The following is an 18,664-nucleotide window of genomic DNA, read 5'->3' on the forward strand; positions in this document are numbered from 1 at the left end:
AGCGATCTAAAATCCCCCCTATGGGGATTACAATGCAACTAAAAAAATACATGAACCTGGGGACTGACGCCCTCTACTGAAAGTGACGTCAGACTTCGGTGCTCTATACCTCAAACTTTAACCCTGTGTTGAATTCAGTCTCAGTGGCAGGCTGAACTGCCACATATGTACTACTACTGACAAGTTACTCCACACCCATTTTATCCCGTAAAGCCTTTTCTATTGAAAGGTTATCTTGGGGGGGGGGGGTGCACCCTCCCCTCTAGCCTGACGGCTATTAAAGTGATTGGCGATTGCTGTCGGTGCACTAATGAGCACAGGACGTGATTGACAACCCCTTTAAATTAATCCCTTTGAACTTCAGAGCTCCTGGGAAGTGCAGGAATTAATTAAATACCTGCAATGAGTGCTCAACAACATAAAATGGAACTATCGAGCAATCACAAACGTTAATTACAATTACAGCCAATAACTAGAACTGCTTGCCCTAATAGTGCGCAAGCAGAGCGCGCAAGCTACTGTCAAATTCAAATGCATTCTTTCGTTACGTAATTAACAACAATCATTTACGTAATGTTGTAATTAATACGGATGAGAGTGACGGCTTTCGAAGGTGACGTATATGTCGATCAGTGTCGGGTGCTTTAAAAGAAATGCTGTGTACATGATCCGTGCCGGCCACCCACGGCCATAGCACCCTGAACACGCCCGATCTCGTCCGATCTCGGAAGCTAAGCAGGGTAGGGCCTGGTCAGTACTTGGATGGGAGACTGCCTGGGAATACCAGGTGCTTCATGAAAAGGCATTGACCAAAGCCATCTGCTGTGTACATGAGCCACGCCGGGCCACCTCTGCTGTAAGCATGCGCATTCCCTCTATTGACGATACAAAGGGAGGACAGAAAATTTACGGAAAAATGAGGACGCAAATTGTGATTGGCCTGCGTGATTGAGTGGGAGATGTGTCATTGGTTGAGCATCGCATAACAATTGTGCCACGGGGGGGGTACCCGTTGTATCTATAGGTAGGTGTCAGACATTGCGCATTACTCGAGAGATGCAATACTCAGACCTCTTAAGCACAAATGTCTAGCCCTTGGGCGCTCAAAAGCTAACACTGGAGAAAGTGAGGACAATGTGATATTATGTGCATGATGATGTATGAGGATGAAATGGGATCAGATTTAAACACACACATTAGACAGAAACTGTGTTACGACGTTACTGCAACTTAGGCTCGTCACAAACATTACATGATCGTCTAATGCTCGTCAATTATTTGCAATAATACGCATACAAATATTAAGTGTCAGGAATGCCTTTGGATACGCCTTCACACCAGAAAGCTTTACTGCGATTAAAACGAATCCTGCTGCACATTGTCGGAAATTGTGCTTCGTTGGCAGGTGTGAAGCCTCATTCGAATCCTAATGCACATCAAAGCATTCTACTCTACCAAAAAACAGGGGTTTCGCTTCGCTTCCAATCGCACTTGATTTCGATTCGGTGCAGGTGGGAATGCAATAGGGGTGCAATGGTTCTCGGTTTAAAACCGAACCGTTCGGTACAGCATACACGGTTCAATGCGCTCTAATGAACCGCGCTATTTCGGTTTGCATTAATTAATTTCTTACAGCTGCGAAGACTGTATTTCTCGGTCACACACCGGCCTACTTAGAAGTCTAGCACTCTATCGGTCACACACCGTCCTACTAAGAAGTCTAGCACTCTTTCGGTCACCCCCCCCCCCCCACACACACACACAGAGAGAGAGAGACGGCATGATGAGGAGAATCCACTCAATCCAGCCCTCGTCTTTAAAGGGATTGTGACATTAAAAAAAAGGTTTTGGAATTGTTCTTGTTTTTTTAGGTTTTCTAATCTCAATTGCACCCAAAAAACATGAACTTTTAACATTCAGTAGATTTTCTGTGATCTGGGGTTTTCTGGCTCAAACAGGTGCTCTGATTTGCCGGCAGTAAGTGTCAGTGACATCACTTACTGCAAATCCCATATATGTCAATGGGATTTGCCAGCAGATGTCACTGTTTCACTGTGTTGCCTGTTTTCATTGTAGCTCAAAAGGCCCAAAAAACCCCAAAGAAAACTTCAGACCACAGAAAATCCACTGAATGTTCAAAGTTCAGGTTTTTGGGGTGTAATTGAGGTCATAAAACCTAAAAGAAAAAAGAAAAAGAAAAATAAATGAAAATGAATGTCATAAAACCTTTAAACGTCGTTCTTGAAAAGACCACTCTGTGGAATAATTATTGATCGTCATACACAGAGACACACACAGCGGAGTAACCTCGAATCAACAGGCTTCTAAGCAACGTCTTTGTAAGTTTGTTCAGATCTGCTTCTGCATATGCACTCGCTGTTTGAGTGCTAAAAAGGGAGAGAGAGAGCTAAAACTGTTGTTGCTACTCTCCACCCGGAGCAGGAGAAGAATATTCCGCCTGAAAAGTCCCAACAAAATACTCCATGTCCACTCCATGACTGTAGTAGATAGAAACCCTTCTTCTAATAATATAAGCATAATATCCTTAAATCTTTATTGTAAACTTTAGTATTGTTCTGTGCGACACGGCACTGTGAATCGCTCCCCTCTCCTCCCTGCATGTGCTGCTCACTTTGCACGTGTGAGCGCATAGGTGCATTATGTTTCCCTTGAAAATAATAATGATGAGGCACATTAAAATAGCAATATAAGGTTTTTTTCCCCCTTTAAAATAATGAAAAGGCAGAAATGCCTAATAAGATAAATGTATATGCTAAAAAAAGAAGAAAAGAAAATGATATAAATAAACTTTTTTGAGTGGTGCAAGCCAGACCCTTGTCTGAAATATAAATACTGCAGGAAAAAACTTCCGCACACCTAGTCAGGCGTCTGCACAGGTGCGTAGGCCAGTGGACATCAATGAAGGGAATAGAATGCACCCGCACACTGTGTGCGTTTGCTCAGTACAAGCGTATTTTTCTTTTGAATGCAACGTTGTGCAAATATAAATACTGCCAAATGAAACGCATGATCTATAAACTGTATACAGCTCCAGGTTCAAGGTTAGCTTTATTGTCCCTTGCGGGAAATTGGTTTGCAGCCAGATCATAATAAAAATACACACAACAACAACATTCAATACAAGACTAAGATCTAAGAACAGGGCACTAGAGACAGAGAATTCATGACATTCAATTAGTAGCAAAGTCAGCAAAAGTGCATTAGTGGGCAGTATGTGCAAAGAGGCAAGAATAAAGTGCTATCTGCTGTTCAGCAGTTGAATAGCAGCCGGGACAAAGGAGCTAACATAGAATATGCATAGTAGCATACTCATTTTATATGATGATCGGATAGCCTAATCTATAGGAGTTAGGGATGCCAGAAAGTGACCATCAGCCAAATCGAATATTCAACAGCTCTGCCGATTGATTCGATTAATTGAACCCCCCCCCCCCCCCGCCCCATTTTTTGAATCAATATCAGATAAAACTTAAGATTTTATATTATGCACATGCCATGGTCACATAACCATTATATGTTGAGTGCATGCTTTGATGGTTACAGTTTTATAATCAGTTTCGATGAGTAAACCTCATCTTCTCAGTTCTCATTGTATGCTAGTTACTGCCATTCAGGATGGAAAATTAAATCCATTTGGATTTGGGGAGTAGTAGTTTCATAAGGGGCTGGTATGAAGTACTTGATATAAACAGAAAACGTTCAGTTCACTCTACCCTCTACTCTACACCTGCCTTCATTTCATCCGATTGTCTGTCTGGCAGGCACTTGACAAGCGATCGTTAACTGTGTCTGTTAGAGAGAGGGGCAGAGAAGAGTGGCTTTGCTCAACTTGATTTAAACTTATATTCTCCACTCTGATGAAGGTACATGTTCGATATATCATGCAGCCTTACGTATTAGCCTATATTATAAAATAATTAAAAACGATTAATCGTTGGCATCCCTAATAGGAGTACAGATGTAAACTAATTAAGCGTAATTTTGCGCTCCCGCCTCCATGTGCCTCAGCCATGTGCCCAAAAGAACAGTCAGTGCGTGACACGCACGCACGCACGCACACACGCACACACACACACACACACACACAGTCCCCGATGGCCGACGACACATGCATCCACGTTACCCTCAAGTCCTATAACTATTACTAGAAGCATACTTTTAACACCATAGATTTCACTGTGTAGTTTATGAATTGAACACATTGATAAAGTTCTCTGCTGCGTTTCCAATTGCTGCGGATGACAGCGCAGTGTGAAGGCAAACGCAGCTAATTAAATATGCAAGAATCCCACCTTCTCTGCCCAGTCGCATCGAGTCTAAGTATTGGGTGCGAATGAGACCTTAGATGCCCCGTGTGACTTGATTATGAAGCCTAAACGGTTTTGTATTCCAGTGTTCGACAGCAACACAATTAAATCGCTAATTGCCATTATTTGTATGACCAAGTAGTGGTGACACAGCCCTCACATGCGGTCAGGCTTTGTTGACAGTACTTGCGATGATCCAACACTCATGTTTACACTTCAAACTTAACCACCTGAACCCAGGCTAGAGTCCCTATTCTGAGCTAAAATAGCCCAAATATAGCCTACACAGTGGTTCCCAAAGTGGGGTCCGAGGCACATAGCCAGGGGGTCCAGAAAATGTTTTTTTGCCAGTGAATTATGGTATGTGTGATATGCGAGTTTACCATAATCACAGTAATCCTTAATAATATTCCATCATTCAATTGCCTTTGGATACAAATGAAACAGACTCCATGCAGTCACTTTCAGTTAGGCCTGGGCTATACATATATGGATCTTTTGCAAAATGGATATTTAAAAAAAGAAATCCTTGCCCATACGACAGAGATATTTGTATCCACACAGAAACGCAGAAACGCATTGAACACAGGAGAAAACAGCTGCAGTAGCAGGTTTCAATTGTAGCCTGTAGGCTACATTATATTTGATTTTATATTTACACTTATGAGGTGCCAAATACCTATGTCTATCATATTTTTGAATGAGGAATAAGTAGGCTACCGTATTTTAAAAGCCACCTAAATTGTGAGTGGAGGTGGAACATGTTTCTTTCATTGTCTGTCAGCATGTCACACTATGTCCGTAAATCTTCAAATCCTGACTCTCGACTTTTCTCTCCATGATGATAGACACTTTCCCATTGCTCTGGCTGGCAAGTAATTTGTGACTGACATGACTCACTATACTTAAGTTTCTTCTCACCAACCACGCTATTCGATGCAATATTGCATTCACACACACACACACACACACACACACACACACACACACACACACACACACACACACACACACACACACACACACACACACACACACACACACACACACACACACACACACACACACACACACACACACACACACACACACACACACACACACACACACACACACACACACACACACACACACACACACACACACACACACACACACCTCTCTCCCTCTCTCTCTCCCTCCATCCCCATGACCATGAAACGGAGAGCAAAATACGGCACGAATAGTTTCACATGCGGCTATGCACACCATATGCACACACCACGCATAGACTTGTTGGTGTAGGCTACTGCGCAATGGCATTTGGCCTGGGTCCTTATCGTTAGGTTAATATATCCACAGTTTCTATGTAGCGGTCCGCAATGAACCCATTGTTCAAGCTTCTCGCACTCAGCACCAATACAAATGAAATCACCAGTCTGCACTGGACTATAGTAGGCCGATATATTATTTATAATTGGATGCAGCAGAGCAGAGCCTTTGCTCGCTGGTGACATGGTGCAACCATATGATTATTTACAGTTGTTAGTGAACAATTGGATCCGAGTAGCTGCATTTCTCACCTAATTTTCTCAAAAGGTCAGATATTTTGGAAAATCTTCACTTATTTATCCGTTTCCAAAAACATTCGTTTGAGTGGCCGAAAACGCTGTTTGCGTGTGGCTGAAAGGCACAAACGCACACAAAAAAATGTTTTGCAAAAGATCCATATACGTCTGGGCCTGGGCCTTAAGCCAAATTCCAATACCCAAAATCTCGGCCACTCGCTCACTCACACTCGCTCACTCCAGCATGGAGGTGTTACGGTGAAATTGGTGACCTGCTGAAATATGTGACGTGTTGACATCACATGACATCAGTGTCCGAATGTAAATCGTTGCAGTTTGTTTATTAGCAGAGTTCAATATAGCGGTATTCAGGCCACGTATTTAAAGACCTCCATGTAAGTTGTGTGAAGTCCACAAGATGGTCACATATTTTGTAGGGCCGGGACTAATTGCGATTAATTTAGATTAATTAACTACAGAAAAATGTATCGCGATTAACGACAGATAAATTAATCGCATCTTTTATTTCACCGCGGAACGTTTCTCACTGGGCGCTTTTCTATAGTACTGAAAACTGGAAATAATAAAAAGTCACCCCATTTTGTGTTGCCTAGAACTGGAGGTCTGACAAAAAACAGTAACAATATGAAGTAAGTACAGCTTTGTGATGTCACTGAGATGTACTTGTTACTGTTACTAATTTTTTTTCAGACCTCCAGTTCTAGGCAACACAGAATGGGGTGACTTTTTATTATTATTTCCACAACAGGTATATTAATGACAGTAAAATGTTGAAAATGAGTGGTATCCTGTAGTCACTATTCATTGATTCACTGGGATACCAAAAAACATTTAAAAAAAGGTTTCTCGCTGTTCTCGGGTTGAATATTGATATGCGATTAAAATGCGATTAATCTAGATTAATTAATCGCAAAGCCTCTGATTAATTAGATTAATTTTTTTAATCGAGTCCCAGCTCTAATATTTTGACAGGTCACCAATTTCGCCATCATTTGCCATGCCGGAGTGACCGAGTGTGAGCGAGCGAGTGGCCGAGATTTTGGGTATTGGAATTTGGCTTTAGAGTGCTGCAGAGGCTGAGTGTCTGTGACAGTGACCAGCTGATGGTCGTTGACGCTTAATTGATCAAGGAAGGCAATTATGTTCATGCACTGTCAAATAGGTATTCTAGTCTATTCTAAGATAGCATCTGAAATAAATGTTGTGAAAATGTGTTGTGTTTTAATGTCATATCTAAAAATGATTTCATTATTATAAAGGTTGGACTTGTTACCGCTGCCAGAATACTGTTGTGTCATTGGAAAGTCCCCAGAACACCTGGGCTTAAAGAATGGAATGAAGAAATGATCAAAATAACATTGTATGAATATATGTTGGGCAGGGTAAAAGCATAAAGCAAAATGAAAGAGACATGGGATGAATTATGGAATTATAATATGAACCTTAAATTAACTTTAATTCATTTTATTCTTCTTTTCATTTTAACTGTTATGTTTCTTGGACTGGCTATTTGTTAAGGTTTATAATGTTGATGCTGCTTTGTACTGAACTTGGAAAAACAAATACAAATTTGAATTATAAAAAAAATAAAAGTTTTAAATACAAATAGTTCCAATGGCATCTAAATGTAAGGTTGCAAATATGCTTATCGGTGTTGCGAGGATGAGGAAAAAATGTCTTCCCCAACAAAGTGTGGGAACCCCTGGCCTACAGTATATGCAGCGCAACAAGACAAACTATAGCCTATAACCGTTTAATTATGTAAATGATTATCATTATTAAAAAATAGAATCTGACATGCTATGCATGTATTTCAGCAACCAGTATCTATTATAGATAGATTACTAGTATAAAATCATCTATTAGTCAACTAAGAATGGCGGGGAAAGAAGAACATGAAAAACAAAACATTGTTTCTCAAAAACACACATTATGAGGGCAACACACCAGCAATATTCTCTCTCTCTCTATCCCCATGTTGGCACAATAGACAGCAGCAGGGTGAGAGTGAGGCATTAAAATGACAAATATTATTAAATGTTACATCTCCTCGCAAATACAATGACTGTCATTAAAATACAAAATATTCTGTCCCCTACCAGAACATAGACATAAGAATAGCAGGCTATGTTCTATGGGGGGGGAGCAAGTCCTAAATGTAGTGACAGTTGGGTGGAAGGGGTAAATGTATATGGAAGGGGCCGGGGAACCAAATCTTTGTGTGATAGGGAATTAGTTTTTTTTATTTTTGAGTGGTGCTAGTCACTCCTGACTGCGTGACTTTGTGTGTATGTCTGTCTGTCTGTATGAGCACGAAAGTACCGTGACAATACCGCTGGATGGTGCTGTTGAGCAGTCAGTGTCTCTCACACACGCACGCACAGTAGTATAGTACAATAGAGTAGGCCTATACCACAAGCGGGTAACATTAGCTGAAAATAGCAGATCTACAAGCTAGCTCACAGCACGTTGTGAGATTGTATATCGGCTATTTTAGGCAAAGAGGTTTGCTGTAGGGAGAAAAAAAGAGCAGACCGAGCCAAAGGTTCCCACACCTTTTCCCCCTCACTGTTATTTGTTTATTTTCCCTTTATACCTCCTTCATGACTGAATCCATTCTCTTTGGTAATCTCAGCAAGGCAAATTGCTTCTTGGTTAGAGTGGGTGACAATGTTAACACACGTAAAGATGAAATTACCTACCTAGGTTCCATCCTGGAGGCTAATCTTTCCGGTGATAAAATGGCCACCAACGTAATCAAAAAAGTCAACCAAAGAACAAGATTCCTTTACAGGATCTCCTCACTGGTCAACAAAAACACCTTGAAGACCTTAACAGGAGCCCTCGTACAAGGTTTCTTTGACTATGCATGCACCTCCTGGTACCACAGAACCTCTTAAAACTAGGCTCCAGACTTCCCAAAACAAACTGGTCAGGCTCCTACTTTGCCTCACCCCCCTCACCCCTGCCCACTTTGACAGGCTGGGACGGCTTAGGGTCGACGACAGAGTACAGCATCTTGCAATGGGTCTGGTCCACAAGATTCGATACACCACCAAGATACCCATGTACCTGTCTAGATACTTCCTTAATGTTAACAAAGTCCACACCCACAACAACAGAGGGAGTGCAACGAACCATGTACAACCCAGATTCGGCACAAACAACTTAGGGACTAAATTATTTTCGCTCCAATGCCACCAAAATGTGGAACGCCCTACCAACAGTCATTAAGACATGTGAATCCCTTGACTCCTTCAAAACCGCTCTCAAAGGGCACCTATGGACGGCTGCAATTCGTAAAATCTGAATCCCCTCCCCCCACCGCCCACCCCTTTTCCCCCTCACTGTATGTTTCTTTTCCCTTTTTACCTCCTTTATGATTTATTCATGTTCTGTTCTTTGACTATATAGAAATGTCTATTTGTACGTCTCTAAATGTTTTGATGAATTGAACAAGGTGGACCCTCTTGTAAACAAGTGTAATGCTTAATTGGGTCGTCCACTCACAGTTAACAGTCTTTGTATTGAGTTTGCGATTGAAATGTACTGCAAACTGTTAATAAATATTTCAAATTTCAATCAATCAATGATGAATTCCTGTTCTGTTCTTTAGCTAAATAAAAGTGTACTGTATATTAAATGTTGGACCCTCTTGTAAACAAGTGTAATGCTTTATTGGGTCGTCCACTCACAGTTGTACTGTAATTCTGCAAACTGTTAATACATATCTCAGCTAAGAGATCCTTAGCCTGACAAACTGCTGTAGAGGTTAATAATAGCAGTGTTTCCATAAAAGGTTTAATAAAGTTCAGCTTCATGTTTAAGAGTAAGACCTACGACTGTATTATGTTTGGAGTATAGGGAATAAATTAATTAACTCCCCTGTTGAGATTCAAGCTGTTCACATAATTATATTCTGTCATATAGAAAGCTTGTACGTATGTCCATCCTGCATGCTTAAACGTTTTGAGCGGTGCCAACTGTGACTAAACTTCATTTAGTCATCGACTTGAATGGAAAAAGCCCAATTTTATTTATGGTTGATACACTTTATTTCACCATTTCCGGATGCAAATTATCGATTCATCAATTAATTGATAGCCTTATTAATTGGTTAGTCGATAAGCAGCGTGTTGTGCAGACAGCATTGCATTCACAGAAAACCAAAAAAAACCAAAAAAAACTCTTTCCTGGGGGTCTTTATTTGTGTAATATGTGGTTTTAGATATTTGTCTCAATAAAGCCCAACACACACCGGCTCCGTCCGACGCGGCGCGCCGCCTGGAAAATAGAACTGGTTCTATCGGCGCGTCAGGCGAGGCGTCGGTGTGCGATAGGTTCATTGAAAATAATGGAGGCGGCTGTTTTGACGCGCGGCGGTCGCAGACCGTGTGTGATGGGCTTCAGACAGGCAGCCCTCCCCCAATCCACAAGGAGGAGCAGTGCACCAAAGCATTATGGGAATAGTAGTCCAGGAAGGAAGTGAGCCCAGTGTCGATGACATCAGAGACACTGGGCTCACTGCTAAAATCTAAAATATCTAAAACCACATTTTACACACATAAAGACCCCCAGGAAAGTGTTCTAAAGCTTCTAAACGTCATCAACATGTATTTTTTGGGGGAAAAAGGGTGAAGTGTCCCTTTAAGCTGCATGTGTCGTCTGAGTTATATCATAATATGAAACTGTATAGGCCCCTATGGCTCAATCATTAGATATAGTAAGTCTCTCTAATAATATGGTTTTCTAGAGCGTTATTCTCTGGGCGGGGTTGACAACAGGTCAGACACATTAAAACAAATAGCCTAAAACATAAATTACTTTGTTAATTTAATCCGTGTTTTAAGAAATTTAATTTGCGTGGAAATATAAAGTCACTTGTTGTCTTTCAACTATTAAATGTGCTCCAGCGCCACTGTCTGGTACGCTCGAGACTAAAATAAATTAAAAATTAAAAAACATGAAAACTACTTTATCTTTTGGACTCATCAACTCTTCCCCAGACTTCTGTCTTATTTTGCGCATAGGCTTACGTTTAAATATGCCGGCGTTATAGTTGAAAACACCTTGACAAGTTTGAACAGCGTGTGTGAATCACAACACAACTCAGCAGCACGCACAAACACTCAACAAACCGATGCGAACCACACGCCTAAAAACCTGCAGGCGTAAAAAAAAACATGAATCAAAGACAACAACCCGCACGCACACAAACCCCGCGCTACATGCAAATAAGCCGTGCCATTTACTTCCATACAAACATGAGGTTAACGAAATTAATAACTTACAGGAATGAAGGCAGGAATGGACGCGCACGATGTAGTCCGCGCCGCGGTGTGAGCCTGAGTCTGTAGCAGAATGGATTGGAACACACGCACGCTCACTCAGATGGACACGCTGGATGCGTGTGGCTGTTGGGTGTGTGTGTGTGCGCGCGCACTGGAGAAGCAAACATAACAGAGCTGCGTGGACTGGAGTCGCTGCCTCTTTACCGTACTGTATGGAATAGACTGCCTCTAGGCTACTCTACCGTTGTGTGTGGAATAGATTCTGAGACTGATTGAAATTTGTATAGCAGAACGGGCAGGCCTACAGTTCAAAAGGTAGGCTACAGGTCAATACAGAAACTGCTACGAGGATAAAAACACTGAGACTTGTTTACATCAGGGTCCACCAGTTTCAATTCATCAAAACATTTAAAGACAAAGGGCCTACAAATATACACATCTATAGGCTATGCAAAAAATACAAAATCATCAAATACGTTAAACCAAAGGGAAACGTGTACAGTATAGAAAAATATAGGGGGGTACTTTTTACAGGGGCCAGTTTCGAATTGCAGCTCCCGTATAAGTGAGAGCAGTTTTGAAGGAGTGTATAGGCATTCACATTTCTTAATGAATGTTGGCAGGGCGTTCCACATTTTAGCGGCATAGGAGCTAAATTAATTTAACCCCTTGTTTGAATCTGGGTTGAACGTGGTTTGTTGAACTCCCTCTGGTGTTGTGCTCGCATGGACATTAAAGGAAGTACTTGTACAGGTACTTGACTCCTTTGCTCCTAGGGTGCATTAGCACATTGACAAATCCATTTCCATCCATTTCACTCGGCTTTGAGTCATTCTTTCGAGATCCCCCCAGCTGAGCCCACTCTTTGCCATTTCTGCCTCGATACTTCTTTGACAGCCTCATGCATGCAGGGTATCTTAGTGGTGTAGCGAATCTCTTAGACCAGGCCCATTGCAAGTTGCTGCACACTATCGTCCCTAAGCCATTCCAACCTATCAAAATGAGAAGGGGTGAGATGGGTTCTGGGAAGTAGTAGCCTGACCAGTTTGTTTTGGTATGTGTGGAATTGTTTTTAGGGCATTTGAGGTGCTGTGGTACCATGAGGTACATGCATATTTGAATAAACCTTGTATGAGGGCTCCTGTTATGGGTCATCAAAGTATGTTTGCTGACCAGTGAGAAGATCCTGTACAGGAATCTTGGTCTTTGGTTGATGTTTTTCATTACATTGGTAGCCATTTTTTCACCGGAAAGATTTGCCTCCAGGATTTAACCTATAGTAATTTCATCTTTTCTTGTGATAACATTGTCACCCACTGGCTGTCAGCTGTCAGTGTGATTACTATTTGAACCAAAGAAAATGGATTCAGTTTTCAGTATACCATACTGTGTGGAATAGAATAGTTATGATTTTTTTTGCTGTTCATGTTAGTATTGTAGGCCATGTGTCTGGAACTAAATGCTTCAATGAATTGAATACACAGGACCCCAATGGAAACAAGCCAGTGCTTTCTTGGGTTCAATCCTTTTAATATTGTATTTGTATTAAACTGTATTTCATGTGATATTTCTTTTTTTTTGCAAAATGTTTTCATTTCAATCAATGAATCCCTTTTGATTAGCCCAAAAAAGATATTACACATTCGCCTACGACCCAAACTAGTGAAAATAGCAAATTTACAAGCTCACAACGCGTTGCTTCGAGCCACGTTGTGGTCTTGTAGATCGGCTATTTTCACTACTTCTTAAACGCTTTTTCATTATTTCCATCCATCCATCTTCAACCGCTTATCTGGAACATGCAGTTCCAACAGAAATTTCCAGTCTTCCCTTTCCAGAGTATCTTCTTTAGCAACTTCCTCCTGGGGGATCCCAATGAGATCCAGTATAATCCAATCCCCCCATTTCATCCCAGCCACTGCACAATCGACCATGGACCAATTCCAGTGAGAGTTGAAGGTCTCTTTTATTTATTTATGGAAATTATTTGATTAAAAAATGCCGCAAATCATGAACACATTGTGTGATTTCCGTGAAATTGTGCATGCACATTCCCACTAGGCCCAGGAAGAAATGCCACTGGAACATTTTCAACTCAGCCTCATGGTGGTGCTATAACTGGCCAATTAGGGTATTTACCTCTAACTGCACGGATCTGTGTAAAACTTTGTATGCCAACTCCCTAGCTAGAGGCCAAGGAAAAACCTTTGCCTGGATTTTTTTCACATCTGCTCTTTATAGCGCCACCAGGAGGCCGACATATGTAAAACACATTTTCTAATATTACTCCTTCAGATTTGATCCAAATTTCACGCAAATCGGTACACATGCTCTCCATAGTCATGTGATCAAGACAGGTTTGTTTGATTTCTCATAATCCATCCTGATTGGCACACACACACACACACACACACACACACACACACACACAAACACACACACACACACACACACACACACACACACACACACACACACACACACACACACACACACACACACACAGGAGGTGAACGGAACACTGTCCCCTCCCCTCCCAGTGAGCTGTGGCGTCCCACAAGGAAGCATACTAGGGCCTTTACTGTTCCTAATTTATGTTAACGACATGACTTCAGCTTGTGACTGCAACTTGTTCCTGTTCGCAGATGACTCAGCACTGCTGGTCTCGGACAGGAACAAACTGCAGGTTGAAAAGACCCTCAGCTCTGAACTCGGTAGAATCTGCACCTGGCTCGCTGATAACAAACTATCCTTACACCTGGGAAAAACTGAATCCATCCTCTTCGGATCAAATAGTAAACTCAGCAAGGCAGATGGCTTCTTGGTTAGAGTGGGTGACAATATTATCACACGAAAAGATCAAATTACCTACCTAGGTTCCATCCTGGAGGCCAATCTTTCCGGTGATAAAATGGCCACCAACGTAATCAAAAAAGTCAATCAAAGAACAAGATTCCTTTACAGGATCTCCTCACTGGTCAGCAAAAACACCTTGAAGACCTTAACAGGAGCCCTCGTACAAGGTTTCTTTGACTATGCATCCACCTCTTGGTACCACAGCACCTCAAAGGCCCTTAAAACAAGGCTCCAGACCTCCCAAAACAAACTGGTCAGGCTCCTACTTGGCCTCACCCCCCGAACCCACCTCACCCCTGCCCACTTTGACAGGCTGGGATGGCTTAGGGTCGACGACAGAGTACAGCATCTTGCAATGGGTCTGGTCTACAAGATTCGATACACCACCAAGATACCCATGTACCTGTCTAAATACTTCCTTAATGTAAACGAAGTCCACACCCACAACACCAGAGGGAGTGCAACAAACCATGTACAACCCAGATTCGGCACAAACAAGGGACTAAATTATTTTCGCTCCTATGCCACCAAAATGTGGAACGCCCTACCAACAGTCATTAAGACATGTGAATCCCTTGACTCCTTCAAAACCGCTCTCAAAGGGCACCTACGGACGGCTGCAATTCGAAACTGGCCTCTGTAAAATCTGAATCCCCCCCCACCCCTCACTGTATATTGTATCTTTTCCCTTTTTTGCTTCCCATATGATGAATTCCTGTTCTGTACTTTAGCTACATAGAAATGTCTATTTGTATGTCTCTAAATGTTTGTATGTCTTTAAATGTTTTGATGAATTGAACAATGTGGACCCTGTTGTAAACAAGTGTAATGCTTAATTGGGTCGTCCACTCACAGTTGACAGTCTTTGTATTGAGTTTGTGCTTAAAATGTACTGTAAATTCTACAAACTGTTAATAAATATTTCAATCAATCAATCAAACACACACACACACACACACACACACACACACACACACACACACACACACACACACACACACACACACACACACACACACACACACACACACACACTCCTATCCTTCTGGTGGAGACCTATGCCCAGAAGGGCATTTTTCGAGTTTTATTCATGAAATACTTTTGATATTGGAATTCATTTAATTGGTGAAAAGTTGTGATTTTGTTTTTAATTACCCATAAAAAATGATCCGTGACCCAAACATGGGTAACGACCCACAGTTTGGGAAACAGTGGAATATAGACTGCCTCTACCGTAATGTATGGAACTAGAAGTATGCGTCCAGTGTAATCTGAGTGAGACACACACACACACACACACACACACACACACACACACACACACACACACACACACACACACACACACACACACACGCACACACACCGGACATTTTGAATGAAGGCAGACAGCAATTTATCTTTGGCCACTGACCCTGTTTTTTCAATGCTGGGCAGGTTGTGTGGAGTCTGTGGACGCCCTGTAATCGCTCCATCGCATCACGGAAAGGGCAACTGCAAACACCCACAGGCTTTGTAGCAATGGCAAATCTATATGCCCTGAAATGTCATTAAAGGTATATTCAGTGATTTCACTCAAAAAACCTTAGGTTTCGTTTTTGGCTGTGGGACCCAGCCTTTCGTCCAATCAGGATACAGAGTCAAAAACGAAACGAAAAAGGTTTTTTTTACCCCCAGGGGTTAACTGGGGACAGGGAGGAACTCCTTATATGGCCAGCACACTCTATAGTAGGGAGGATTATCACAACAAAACAAAAAAATAAGTGATATTTGAATTAAGTGAAATCACTGAATATACCTTTAAAATGATGATCCCATTTTGACCTGGGAACGATTCTGCAAATGTCTTCTAAATCCTGACAGTTTTCTTGAAAAAGCTGTTTTTCTATATCAGTCGTTCTCAAACACTTTCATGTCACTTTTCACGATTCTTCAAAAATAGCAGACTTACAAGCCAAAAGGGGTTCCTGCCCAAAATGGATTATGTATAGGACTAGGTATTTAGCCCCTCATTTATAAAGTAAATATGAAATCAAATATCATATCAAATGCATAGAAAGTTAAATAAAATGGTGAGCCAAATATGAAGTCAGAGAGACACAAGTACAGGTTCACTTTGGAGTTCACGTTTAAAAAAAAAACCCTATCTCATGACTGTGGAAGAGGGTACAAATTGCACTGTACTCAATAGACGTAATGGAAGAAAGGGAACCAATTGTCCATATCGAAGTCACAATGTGTGTCTGTGTGTGTGTGTGTGTGCGTGCGTGCCGTGCGTGCGTGTGAAAGAGCCAGATCTAAATGGAAATCTATGTTATTAAGAACCAAACTGATTTGTAGGCCCTACATGATTCAGACGCGATGCAGTGATACTGAGGGTACACAGCAGTGTGTGTGTGAGAGAGAGATGATGTCTTTGAATTGCTCTGGTGCACAGGGACACATGGGGTGCAAGGGGTGGTCCATTAGAGGAATGTCTTCCATCTTCGCATATAGGCTATACACGCAGCCATGACAACCTGACTGCTATTTATCCTCCCCAGGAGTCAGAAGACCACAGTGTGAAGTCTGCGCACGCACATACTGTACGCATGCATGCACACGCACGCACGCACGCACTCATAGACACACCTCATACCCATCGAGTACAAACACATCACATTATAGGATATCATTGATTGTCACATGGCAGGTTTACAGGTGTGAAGAAGAGAGAAAAGGAAAATGGAGCGTGAGGGGGAGCAGGGAGAGGACTTTCATTTGAGCTTAGATCTACTTTGAGCTTGTTTTTTATTTAACCTTTAGTTAACCATTAAAAACACATTGAGACTGCGTCTCTTTTACAAGTGGGAACTGGCCAAGAGGCCGAAATAAAATGACATTTTCAATAGGCCTACTACATCGTAAATGTCACGCTTTGGAACAGCAAATAAAACATCCATGTATCTCCACCTCAAAGTATGAGAATATTGAAATAAATACAACAAATCACCAAAGTCCTAATCTTTTGGCAAAATACACAATGTACACAATATAAACAGGAATAATAATAGGCATGAACATATATAGGCTAGTACATATCCAAACATGTGCAGGTGTTGAACTGTAAGTACATCTATCCGTTTGAAACTTCTCAAGGGAACATTCAAAGCCAATTTTAGTCTGGACTGTTCCACGGCCAAGGGCCAAAGAAGGCCAGACATTTTTTTTTACCCCCCTCGGATTTGAATGCTGGTATTACACACCGTATAGCCAAGCATTTGACCTGAGGTTTAGACCTCAGATCTATTTCAGCTGGTAGATATTTTGGCCTGTTATGACGTGATGCCAAGATTATAGGGATGTGGTTGCCTGGGTGTGCAGGTGTGAATGCTTTGAAGTGGTTATTGGCAACTTGACATTGATCTGAAGGGTCTCAGATGGAAAACAATCTCATCCCAAATGGAGGTGCATCTGGGGTGCATCATGTGTGCGCCATGTATGTGTGCGTGCGTGCACTGTGCATGTGAAGTTGACAGCAATGAGTTTCTCATTATTTCATACATACAAACAGGCCTGAATTATGTCCTGCAGAGACACCTTATACGGTTGTGCCGATTTAAAATAAATTCTTCAAAAATAGCCGATCTACAAGGTCACAGTGCATCTATAAAATTAAAAACAAACAATGAATCCATGGAATCAATTATGCTTTCATGGGGACTGGGGGGTCAGTGAGTCATGTTGTGGGTAAGTAGCACACACTGGCAGTGTGTGTGTGTGTGTGTGTGTGTGTGTGTGTGTGTGTGTGTGTGTGTGTGTGTGTGTGTGTCTACTGTGTTTTATTAAACATCCTGTTTCTCTGATTCCCGCCCCACACACATACACGCACGCACGCACGCGCGTGCACACACACACACACACACACACACACACACACACACACACACACACACACACACACACACACACACACACACACACACACACACACACACACACACACACTAGGAACACTCCACAGGAAGTCATGTGACAAGCAGCTTCCTGTGAAAACACCAGGAGGAACTGGAACACTGCCAACATTATTAATTATATTATTTGTTAATTTATTTATTACAATTAATTTACTAATACATTGAGCCATTAATGACATGTGATGTGACATTATTTAAATATTAAAAAGGGGTCAGCTACCTTTGACACAAAGTGCAATGTGTTTTATTATTTATATTTATATTTATTTATTTATATTAATTTATATTCTTGATAGTCAGTGTGCCATGTAGGGATACAGTTCTATTTTCTATCGACGATAACTCACCCCAGCAGTGGTTCCCTATTATGGTAATGATTGGCTTAGGAATGCGACAAAATCACAAAAACAAACAAATATCCATGAATTATAGGCTTCATGGAGTGTATAATTGAGTTGGCTTTTTTGATTGATTGAACATTTTATTTCAGATTATGCAGAATGGGTATACATTTCAAACGAAAGCACACGTCAGTACAAAAACATTGATATTTTATTTCACATCAGGACATTGTAATGATCATCTCTCGACTCCCTCCCCTGCGTTAGGAGTTTAAATGATTAATTATTTGCAGGAGGTAATTTGCATAAAGATGGGACTGGATT

At 41.5% G+C, this 18,664-nt stretch overlaps 1 protein-coding gene across 1 annotated transcript in view; it reads right to left on the reverse strand.

Moving 5' to 3' along the window:
- tp53i11b (tumor protein p53 inducible protein 11b) overlaps nt 1–11,236 on the reverse strand; it is a 71,721-nt gene extending 60,485 nt beyond the window's left edge. Inside the window, exon 1 of the mRNA XM_083764220.1 lies at nt 11,188–11,236. The gene's annotated coding sequence lies outside the window, so the exon portion shown is untranslated. The remainder of the gene's footprint in view (nt 1–11,187) is intronic.
- Between the last annotated feature and the right edge of the window lie 7,428 nt (nt 11,237–18,664).

Source organism: Protomyctophum parallelum, assembly GCF_964188405.1.
Source record: "Protomyctophum parallelum genome assembly, chromosome: 4".
Classification (NCBI taxonomy): Eukaryota; Metazoa; Chordata; class Actinopteri; order Myctophiformes; family Myctophidae; genus Protomyctophum; species Protomyctophum parallelum.